Raw genomic sequence first — 12,093 nt, 5'->3', positions numbered from 1 at the left:
CAAATCATGATGTATTCCTATTTTTTGTGTTTTATTAACAGATACAATGAATATAAAAGAAGTGTCAGTTTAAGTACAGTAATTATCTACCTGCTGCTTTGAAAAGTAGCCTTTTGTCCTGGAGATGTGCCATCTTTGGAAAGGTTGTCTGCAGTAGACTGCCCAACTATATTAAAATTAAAATATTTTTTTAGACAATTTCAGCATGTGAAAAGCATTGCATAAAATTTATACTCTTGATGACACACTATGCAATTTGCTGGCTTCAGCATACATACCTCTACATGTGTAATGTCAGATGCCACTGACACATTCCTCTTTTCCAAGCCTGTCTGCCTGAAGGTCAACTCATCCGTTGGATGGATGGTGTTGTGTTGTCATTTGATGCCAGTAAAATTTAAAAAAAAGGGGATAGCAATTGTTTCTTGCTCCTGAAGCATCCAGGAAAGGACCTGTATGATTTTAGAACAATAAAAATGATAAAGCTAACTTCCAAACAAAGTTTCCAAGTACATTCCAGAGAAAAGAATACAACAGTTGGACTTAACCATACAACCTTCTACAAAGAGTAATGTAGAACCTATTTTAGCTGAAAAAAAATCCCATAATAGTTAGAAGCTTTTAACATTAGAGGAGACATATCCTATTGAACTACATGTGATTTGAAAATGTACGGCTACATTACACATTTAACCGGCCTATTTACATGGGTGCAGGCCTGTCTACGTGGCCATTTCACTCTGCACTGATAACGTGACTCTGTCCCTGCCTGTGTGCATGAGGTTCATCAGATATAGCCCTTGAAATTAGGAACAGTAGATGTTACATCATATTGGAAAGGGACTATAGATGTATGGACATGGTAAAAGTACATTACAGCGCAATCCATAACGGCCACATTGGCTGTACACAAACAAATTTAGCAATGACCTGAGGTCGTGTTTGTTGTTGGTTTTCCATTCTGGCATTAAAAGAAAAAAAGGGATATTACCTTGACATCATTAATTTCATGTGTGAGTGAATTTAGCCAGTTAATTGGCTATTTGATCAGACAAACTAAGTATATTATGAACTACTTGCACTTCAGCCTTACTATATGACATCGCTAACTAACCTAACATAAGCTGTCTATATTGTTATCTTATTTTCACATTTTAATGGATGAGGCTGACGGTCAAGTTATATGCTGAAGCTACAGCTACCTACTAAGTACATAGAGCACGGACCAAAATTAGAACTTCCACTCAGGAAATGTGTGTGCATGTTATGTTTGGTTTTCATGCCAACCAGAGGTATCATTAGCTAGCTAGGTAACAGTCTTGAAGATGAAATGGCTTCTTTCAATTTTAGCTTTTCCTCATAGATTCTTACACTACCGTAGGTGTAACTTCACAACTCTGTGAAAAACCTTGACAACTTCAACTATCATGGTCTCAGAAAACTATTTTCATTGGATTTCTTTTCCAATGTGTTAAACATGACTAGTCAATGATATTGACAACTGGAAATATAAATAATAGAAATCATTGTATACGGGAAACGTTCCAATCAATCCTCTCTAGCTGGCTGTTTACAGTGAGAGCAAGGGAATTATGTGTGTAGCCATGCTGTCAATCCAAGTCAAACCCACCACTAGAAACTCTTCTGTAATCCATCAGCGTACTAACTTCATACGCTAAACAATTTAGTTCTGTCCTAGATGGGATTTTTAATTTTTCGATTGACGATTCAGCACCCTTCTAAACAAACTGGGTTAGAGCATAGTCAAAGCCAAAATTAAGATGAAAAGAAAGTCCCCTGAATATGATCACTCAGTTGGAGAACAGCCATCGATGAAGATCTAATTAAGAATACAGTAAGAGACAGCAAGACAGTATCAGAGACTAGGAGGCCTCAGGATGGAGACAGACAGAGGGAGAATTGAGACATTACATTCCATTGCTGGGACAGTGTCAGCGGTGTGCTGAGATGTGGCTGCAGAAAATAGAACGGATGGAGCCCAGGGATAGGAGGAATCGAATGGGAGGGTACATAATGGAATGAAACCTTATCATCAAGAAGCCAAATAAGAGAGAGTCATTTCCCCTTGGCACCCATAGGGCTATTTGTTCATGAGAGCAACAGCCCTGGACAGAAGCTGATGGGATGTGAATGAATAAGTCACCTCAAATCATTCTGTGTAAGAAGTGGCTAGTCAAGAATTGGCTTCTTTAGCGTGGTCTTATATTTAGTAAGAAAAGGTAAGAGATAATTGATGATGAACTTTTCCTGTGTTGAATTCTATCATTACTAAATTGTGGTAATAAGGTTTTGTGGTTTACAGCCCTTATGTTTACTATATGTGTTAACAGCCCAGTCTCTCTAGGGATTATATTCATATTGTTTCCAAGGCCAAGATAAGGTGCCAGTGCAGGAAGTGTTGTGACCTTAACCCTAATGTTGTTTGGGGGGGTGGAGACCCTGCCCTCTCCATAACAGTTCAAAAAACATACTTAACATTGTTTTATCTCTTTGATACTTAATGACTTTTATTAATTTTATGAGATTTGATTATAAATATAATTTTGAACTAATGACATGTTCTTAAAGTCCATCATAGACAGTGCTTCTGTTTGGGTCCCCAGCTGGAAAACCAATTTAATTACAACAATATAGATTTTTGTATGTTCTTGTATGTTCTCAGTGACTGTATGTTTCACCAACTACTACCCTCACAAAATAAATAAGTGTGTTTGGATTTTTATCATTGGAGTTTTATAACAGTTCATTTATAAGAGATCTAACTGGGTGTTCGACCTCTATGGGGTCTAATGGACTCCAAAAATGACAGACTATACATTTCTTTATCTGCGAATGATTTTCTGGCAAACAAAAATGGGTTTAATTTTGTTAGTTTTGTCTACTATCCCTATCAGTAGTAATAAGATAACATACAGTTTAGTACAAATTGGGTTTGACTTTCGTAGCTCTAACCATGGGTTATAGTACCTGAGATCTCACTAAAGTAAATTTTGAGATATCAGAATGCAGCAACATCACTAAAAATAAGTCCAATCAGATAATAAACATGAACAATTGGACAACCACACAGATTTTAACAAGCCAACAGATTAGTCGAAATTATCCCTAAGAGAAAACAAAGGCCAACAGTCAAATTATTACCCAAACTAACATCATATGTTTAAATACCTACTTCCTTTACATAACATACTTATCATACTTGTTTATACACAGTTTTACTGTGCAGTGAGGGATTGTTAAAGAATGTGTGTTCACATTCATTTTTACCTCCATATTAAGTGGTTTAGATAATCTGGATAAACTTTTGTAACTCTTACTTTGATGAGTACGCTGTTATGATACTGTAACTGATATTAATAAAGCCTGAATATAAAAAAATGAGCTGTAATAAACCAGGATTATCCTTCAATAAACACACTGAATGCCTATTCTGCCTCATAGATAATTAATAATGTCTTACTTAAATGTTTTAAAACATTTAAATCGGCTTGCTTTCTCTTTGTTCGTCCATTGCTACTTTTGAAATACATTGCCTTGTTCGTGTTGCACTTGTATGTCATCAAGCATGCACTGGTAGAACCCCACTAAATGTCAAATTTTTATCAATATGTTTGATCTGAACTGTGGCGAAAAAATCAGACTGTAGTGCAGGGAACCAAATATTGACCAGAATCGAATCAGTACAACTGAATCTTTTGAGCAATTACTCTTTCCTAGATATTATACTGTTTATCTGATTGCCAGACAGATTCATTACCTTCTCTACAATGGGCACAGGAAAGCATAAAATGCAGGTCACTGCTGTGATTAAATTCTGAAGCCTATATGGGTCAAATCTGACCTATAGCAGCACTGCTGACACAGATAGCATGCAAACAAAATACATCATTGCAAGTTCAATTGGATAAGATGTTAGTACCATGTATGTCCATCTAAAGCTTTGCTGGTGATAATTACATAGCAGGAGTCAACTAATCACAAATAAATTAAATCAAAGCTTAATGAAACCAGGCAGGTTTAATTTTTGCTGTGAAATGCAAGCTTCTTACTGGCCCATCTTCCGACTTTTTTTTTTTTTCAGTTTGATAGTCGGGAATCAGAATGCACCTTCTCACATTGTCTAGTTGCCTAGGACTTTAGGAGTAGCAAATCAATTTTGTATGCTATAAAAACACTAAGTCAAATAACACCAGTTCTAATCAGGTCCAGTCAATTTAAACTTCACTGATCCCCTTTGGGAAATTGATTTCTGCAAATGATACACCCTAAAGAGTAGAAGAAGCACTAAAAACAGCTGTGTGATGGTCATATTAACATACAGTATCCGCAAAATGTTTGGTGACAATATTATGAGGAGGATATTCCTTTAATTTCCTACAAATTATTTTCATGTTGGATAACTCTGCATTATAAATGCTCAATGCCAACATTCAGTGCAAGTGCAGTAAGGCCATAAAGGTCAGTGTGTTCGTTGGCGGTGTAAGTTTGTAAGTGAACACTGGCACTGTAGTATCACGTCATTATCCTTCAAGACCTTGTTAATATTTTTATTTTGCTACCAGTGGCAATTATAGGATAAACATGCTAAATTCTAAAATATAGTGTAACGGTAGCAAAAGTATAGAAAAAGTAGTGTTAGTTCCAAAATGTATATCTAAAGTTTGTTAACAGTAAGTAACATTAGCTGTCTTAAACTTATGTCATACCCGATTAACAAAAGCTGTAGCAAAAAAAAAATTGTGTTGAACTGAGCAGGGCTTGTTTTATTGCCTATGATTCTAACCTTAAATTTGTAAGAGGAAGATGGTGTTATTTCCTCTATTGAAGGTTAATGATCTGAATGTAACCATGACCACCACCTTTCCCTTACTTTAGCCAAAGGTTACTTGCCATAGCTACAGTGATACACAGGTAAACTGAAGGAGTATCCAACTGAAAGCATTCTTTTGATTCGTCTGTATACTTTCATGTAGCAACTTCAGTGCCTTGCTTAAGGGCAATGACAGGAGTGTTCCTAATACAAGTGTCTAAACTTAATCCAAAACTGAATGCAAAGAAAAAGAAAATCAAACTTGGATTGCCAAAAAGCAGAAAACAACATTGCTACAGTATACAACAAAATTAAGTATACTACTTAACTAATAGTTAACTAATTACAAATCCTGTCCATGTAATACAGTTTTTAGCCTAGCCAAAGCCTGAGAAGAATGAAGCCAATTAATTTGAAAAACAGAAAGGTTTGACTAATTAAACTAAAATGGAAAGTCCATATTTAAGAATCAACTGCAACAAAAGTCAGTACACCCTTCATTAGTGAGACTCCATTCTTTTCTCTTCTTTTTTTTTTATTATTTTGTATGTCCACCTTTGTTTTTGATGATGGATATGATCCTGTCGGGTATGGATGATACCAGTCTTGCTAAGATCTGTGTAGATGTTCTGTTTTTTTTCAGCTGGACTTTGCTACAGGGGGTTTGGTGCTCCATCTTCCATTTTAAAACACTCCAGAGGTGCTCTATTGGATTCAAGTCAGGGGACACACTTGGCCAGGTCATAGTTTTCACTTTTCTTTTTAAAAACTCCTGTCTTTATAAAGTCTCACAGACGTTGTTGCCTTATTGTTCTGGCAATGAGGAGCCATGTTGCATTAGACACAACCCAGGCCAAAACTGAGAGAGCTGTGGTGTTCAGAGGGTATTTTATAACTTTCTTCATGCAGTTAGCCTTAATTGAACATCATGGCTTCAATCACTTTTGTTGCATTGAGGTTATACTTTGGGGCCCATATTTTCAATGTAGTCTATCTAACCTGTTTGTTTAGTATACAAGTATACATAAGATGTATAATTATATTATGTATAAATATACATAATTATACGGAAGACCCTACCCTTCAACTTAAAAAGAATACAACTACTTAACAATTAATTAGTTTTGATGTATACTGTATAACACACAGTATAATCATGAACTGAAATTGTGTTCCAAAATCACAAGCATAGCACAAATGTAATCTTGTTCCCAGTGCTCCCAGATGAGGTTGAGTGAAGAGAGGATGAAGAGGCATGGACCCTAAAGATCATTATCCAACAGTTAATTCTCCTGTTTGAAATAACCCACTGTCCACATGTCCAGCCTGAATCCATAGTGACCATGTAGATAATAAGTAAAGAGGGCTCTCACTACAAAAAGCTGTGTGGTTATTAGAGGCCACATCACTTCTATCAGCACCCCCCATGCCCTTGAGATAAGTTGAGTTGAAATTTCATGCTGATAAAGGCAGCAACAAGCTTAAGAGGGGGCAATTGGCTTAACTGGCATCTTTATTTAAAAAGACTACATTTAAATATTCATATAAGTACCAGACACTTGATCAGAATCTCATTGTTTAGATGGACTTAGTTGCACTGGTGAGGAGGGGACAGCACTGGGTTGTAATTTTAACAGTAGCTGCTGTCTGGGAATAAAAAAACTGTTTAGAGTTTGTCAGTGTGAAGCCCTAAATTAACCTGTTTGACTGATATATATGGATGATTGTTATGCACCTTTATAGTCACATGTGTTTTTAGGAAAATTACAAAAAGACAAAACACAATATTCTCAAATATTCTGAATACAGCTCTGCTTCTGATTGATTTATTGACTTAAACTGTGACTAAAGTTTTGTTTTTCTTTGTATAAACCAATATTTTACACGCAACTTTGATTTTTCAGAGAACAACTCTGCGTCTAATTTATCTACACACTTTGCTAGTGATTGACTTTAAAAAAAAAATGTGTTACAAGCAATCACTCATCCATACAAATATGAGAAGAGACTGTTTCTCATCCTTAACTGTGAATTATATTTCTTATTTTTTTTCTTTTTTTTGTCCTAGTAACACTGCGTCTGTTGACACAGTGATGTTATTGATGTTTACCTCCCTCATCATGTTTTGACATCTATTCTAAGTGACCTTTTGGATGAGTCATTTCATTGCGGGGCACACTGCATTTCAAATTGTTGGGGCATGGTGAAGAATGGATGAAAGAGCAAATCACATAGAATCTCTCTCCTGCTTTTATTTGTCTCTGCTGCACACAAACACACACACAGACTAACTTGCGCGCGTGTGCACACACTTGCACACTTTCTAACATTATTCGCCCATGAATATTATCTTTGTCATAGTTTTACCTTAGTACTCAACTGGTTTGAGGCTGTTGAATGCTCTATATGAGATCCTGTGGAGAGCAGCCAAGAAGAATTATCGTTCATTATGTTCATTATTTTAAAGTTCTCACATAGAATCCTCAAAAGTGGCCTACATTAATCTTTAGAGGTGAAAGTTGTTTCGCCTTGACAAAGACAATGTATTTTTGGTTAGTTTCCATTTCTGATGCTAAATACATATTGTTGTTACATTACTCTTTAAATTACTTGTCCGGTGGGGTGCAGTTATCTGTATATTGTCTGTTGATGAAGATTGACTTTTTGAAGGTGGCACTCTTCATCTGTTCATCCATGGATGAAATACTGCTGTTACTTTTGTCATCTATTTTTAGATTTAGTCTAAATCTTACTCCCAAGATAAGGACTTCACATTTAGTCATACTTAATTAACCTCATCCTTTTTAATTTAGTCCATTTTAGTCTAGTTTTAGTCAATGAAAACATGACATTTTAGTCTTTTTTGGTCATCAGAAGATTAGTTGACAAAAATGCTTTGAACATTTTAGTGTAATTTTAGTCAAGACCAAAAAGGAGCATTTTAGTCAAACTTACATATAGTAGCTAGGTCCAGGCAGGCACTGTTGGCAGTGCGTTAATGGGGCCCAGCTGGTGTGTAAAATCACAGAAGATAATTTCGGTGTGCAAGAAGAGAAATGTGCAGCGCCACCATACAAAGGAGGAAATTTGGATTATGTCATTGTATGAAAAAACACTGTACTTTAGTCGCCTATTTTTTTGAACAATATTGTATGAAGATGTAGTCACAGTCTCATCTTCATCATGGGAAAAGGGTCTAGACAACATTTTGTCACAATTTTCATTAAAGAAGTTAACACCATACTGCCGATAATTAGGGTTGGGAGACATGACAACATATACTGTACATTCAGATGAAATAAATCTGAACTGAACATGATTTGCCTTTCTCACTTGTTATTGAATTTCTGATGATAATCTTAGATCAAACCGGGGCTTTGAGATTGGAAATGAGCATTATTTTATTTTTTTGAATTTTTATTATTTTTGCTTTAATTGTTGAGCCATTTTCCTATAACGTAAGTTAAGTGTTTTGCGGATGATAAAAAAAAAAGCTTTGAATTACTGTGATAAATTCCCACCAGCTGAAGGTTGAAAATGATCTGACTACACAAGCAGATGACTACACAATAAACACATTCCCAGTAAAGCTCTTGGTATATGCTGCCACAGAATTAAAGTCACTTTATTTAATTTAAAGAATTCTGCCTTGTTCATTCTGTGAATAATCAAGATGCAGTATGTCCACAACTACTAGCCAGATTGGCATGAAATTTGTTATGCATATTTATGGTCGTCCAGAAAATGATTAATAATGATTTAGGTTATTCTGTGACCTTTCATCTACCATAACAATCTTGATCCTCCTTACAGTTTGAAAAAGTACTGGCCTATGTGTGGTCAAGGTCCCCAGAGTATGAATAATGAATAATCATGTTCTGTCAATCCCTGAACTTGTCCTTATTGTCACCATCTGCCCAAAATTCCACTTGTACACAGGAAAAGTCATTAACCAAAATCTAATGGCCAGACTGTCAAATTAACTGAGTACATTCACCCTCCCTTGAGGAAGACCCCTTCCATTTTGTACACTGTTGATTAAATGTTTTGATCACATTCATTCTCCCAGGTACACGTCTCCACTGGCCTAATACCTAGACCTAAAACCACTCTGTTCCTGCTCTTTTAAATCTGACCTGGCTGAACCTGATCAATACTGCCAAACCAACCTGCCCCAGACCTGAGGCTATATTTTTGCATTATTTCATCCACACTGACCATTGACTTGTCAGGCTATTTCAATATAATAACTAGCACTGTCAAAGACAGAAATATAGAAATTTCTAAATAAATTACATCTGAAAATAACCAAACTCGAACTTCAGTGAACCAGAAGCTTTACGCAATAGAACAGCCCAAACCCGACCCAAAACCCGATCTTTTGTTGGACTGTTAAATTTTGATTCGATAGCAGACCTCTTTGCCTCAGAGAATTAAGACTTTTGAACACACAGACTTTAGACTTTTGGTCTAAAATTTTCCTTTATTTTTAGATAATTTACAATTTGTGATATACTTTTACTTTAGAGTGGACTGCTGCTACAATGAATGTCATATTCATAGATTTCAAGTAACCTCATGGTGGTCTGAAAAATGACAAGCTAACTATAATCGGCAAGAACCCAAAAAGACAGACACATAAAATGAGCACTTAACATTGCCTCTTTTATGAGTATGACAAGCTTAAGTTATCAAGGGACTAAAATGAAAAAAGCAAAGAAAGAGTAAAAAAAAAAAAAAATCAGGAAAAAAAATGAAGATACAAACAAGGCTTACAAAGAAAGTATGATGCACTGTGACAGCTTGTTTCGGGCAAGGTGACACTGTAAAGAAAATACAATGTGCTGTCTGGTACATCAGAGGGAAACAGAGATACCAATAGAGAGACAGAGGGAGACAGAGGGAGAGACAGGGAGACACCGAAAACACAAAGAGAGATAGCTAGAACAGTTTTTAGCTGCTGATGCTATTTTCTATCATAGAGCTGTTGACAGCTTGCCGGATCGTCTAAGCAGTGCTGGCCTCTCACACTGCTCCACTTCATCTAAATAAAATTACTATACAACTGCACTCCTGAGTCCCATCCCTTCTCTTTACAGCGATGAAAAGCCCATTGAATGTGGCTGCACTGTTATACACTATCTGGATCTGATAAAGCACTGGGCTTTCCTTGCCTGGCAGTGGGGGCAGAAGTAATAAATAGCTTTTTACCTTTCATACCGTGAGGTCCTGTAGTCCGATCTTCACTCTTTTATTGCAGTTTTATTATGACAAAATTACTTTATTGCACTGTAATTTAAAGCCACTTTTTATGTCCATTTATTATAAGTAACTTCCTAAAAGATGATTGAAAACACTCACAGATTCAGTTTGCATTTTTCAAAATTGTACTTACTTTTGTAAGGTCCTAACAGCAGCGACATATGAGCAACCACTAGCTATATTATTGCCGCAAATTCTCAAATAGTGGCCTGGTACCTAAAGTGCAGAGAAAAACAGGCCTTTGAAGTGAAACACATTATTATTAAAAGCCTCCTTGTTTTCTCTGGCAGGTTCCAGCCTAAAGTACCATATAGCTGTTACCATATTGTCCCTACCCCCTGATCAAACCCATAGGAGCGTCTCCTGAATTAGCGACCCTATAGCAAAAATCACTTCTAAAAATAATAACTAACCCTTTTATCCTTCCTCTTGTGTTAGCTTTCTGTTACCATCTCTTATGTTAACGAGTTGGTATTCACCTGTGTCTTAAATCAGCTGTAAAATGCACTAAAAACAATTAGCTATCATCCAATTTGTTTGTCATCTCTTGGTTACGTCGTTAGGCTTCCTTATCCATGAAATTATTGGTTTCAATATTTTGGTGTGAGCCTCTGGGCCTTTTTTTGTCAGTATACCCTTCGATTACAATAAAAAAAAAATGGTAAAATGAACCTCAAGAGAATCATATAAATAAATAAAAGGTTGCTGTGTTACCTGACTATTACTGAGGAGTATTAGAATACATCTCTTAAATACATTTGTTTTATTTATTTTTTCATTTTAATATTATTAACTATAGTAACATCTATGGTGTTACGGGTCAATTTCGACCCATATATATTTACTTCAAAAAAAAGCAAACAAGTCTTTTTTTCAGCAATAGAACTTTAATATAAAAACAAAATGAAAAACAGAACAGGTCATAATACAAAATATAGATTTGTAAGGTCAAACAAACAACAACCAATCAAGCAAATCAAACCAATTACTAGTTCCAAAACTAATAAAAAACAAAATCAGAGTAAAAGTCTCTGTGTGCAAGAACATGCATGTGTATGTGTCTGTGTTTAGATGCATGTCTGGCAAAAAGTGACACTTTTAGTGTATTCTTTGCAGAGATATTTCTTGCAGTTGAAGCAGAATACGTTTGTCTTTCTGTCCCTACTGCTTGGGCAGACCTGACACCTCTTTCTTTTAGAATCAGGTGGCCTGAGTGGGGTTGTGGCTGTGGCTGTTCTGGTTGGTGTTGAGGCAGGGCTGGCTGAGGAGGATGCTGGTGCGGATGCTCTTTTTGTTGCTGATGGCGTGGACGGAGTGCTAGGTGAGCTCTGCAGCTGTCTGACCAAGGCTGCAGTGTCTGGGACTCGGGGCACCCATTCCTTTCGCTAAATGTGTGGCTTGACAAGGGAATTTCCCAGCTCCTCAAGAAACATTCTCCGCTTGGTTTTTTCCAACCTTGGTGGATGTAGGTCCGAAACACAAATGCATTACATGCAGACACAAGGATGTTGTAAAACACAACCATTGGCCGTCTCCTGGTCATTCGCTGGCAAGTGTAGGTAGCAGTCAGCTTGTCCAGGTTGTCCACTCCTCCTTTGTTTTTGTTATAGTCGAGGATTGGTTTTTCTCAGGGATGCCACTCGGAGCTCTGCCTGTTGTCAAATCGGAGGACTCTTGATATCATTTGTAAGGTCTGAAGCGACATTGTTGCCCGGAAAATATTTCTGCCTGTCGATGCGTCCCAGAGACTTATCAGTTGCCTCATTGCAGGATCTGTACACTCCAGCAAGAAGAAGAACACCAATTTAAACATCCAGGTATTCCTCATCAATGTCTTTCCACGTGTCGCCATGGACTTTTTTTCCTTCAAGGTTTGTCATAGCAATGATGACTCTTTTTAGTGACAATGGCATAAATAGCTCAAAACATGTGTCCTCTCCGTCATTTTCACAAAAAATATTATCCGGAACTTGGCTTACTATAAATCTTCTCATTTTTGC

Source organism: Xiphias gladius, chromosome 21, assembly GCF_016859285.1.
Source record: "Xiphias gladius isolate SHS-SW01 ecotype Sanya breed wild chromosome 21, ASM1685928v1, whole genome shotgun sequence".
Taxonomy (NCBI): domain Eukaryota; kingdom Metazoa; phylum Chordata; class Actinopteri; order Istiophoriformes; family Xiphiidae; genus Xiphias; species Xiphias gladius.
The sequence above is the reverse complement of the archived record's forward strand: the minus strand, read 5'-3'. Positions refer to the sequence as shown.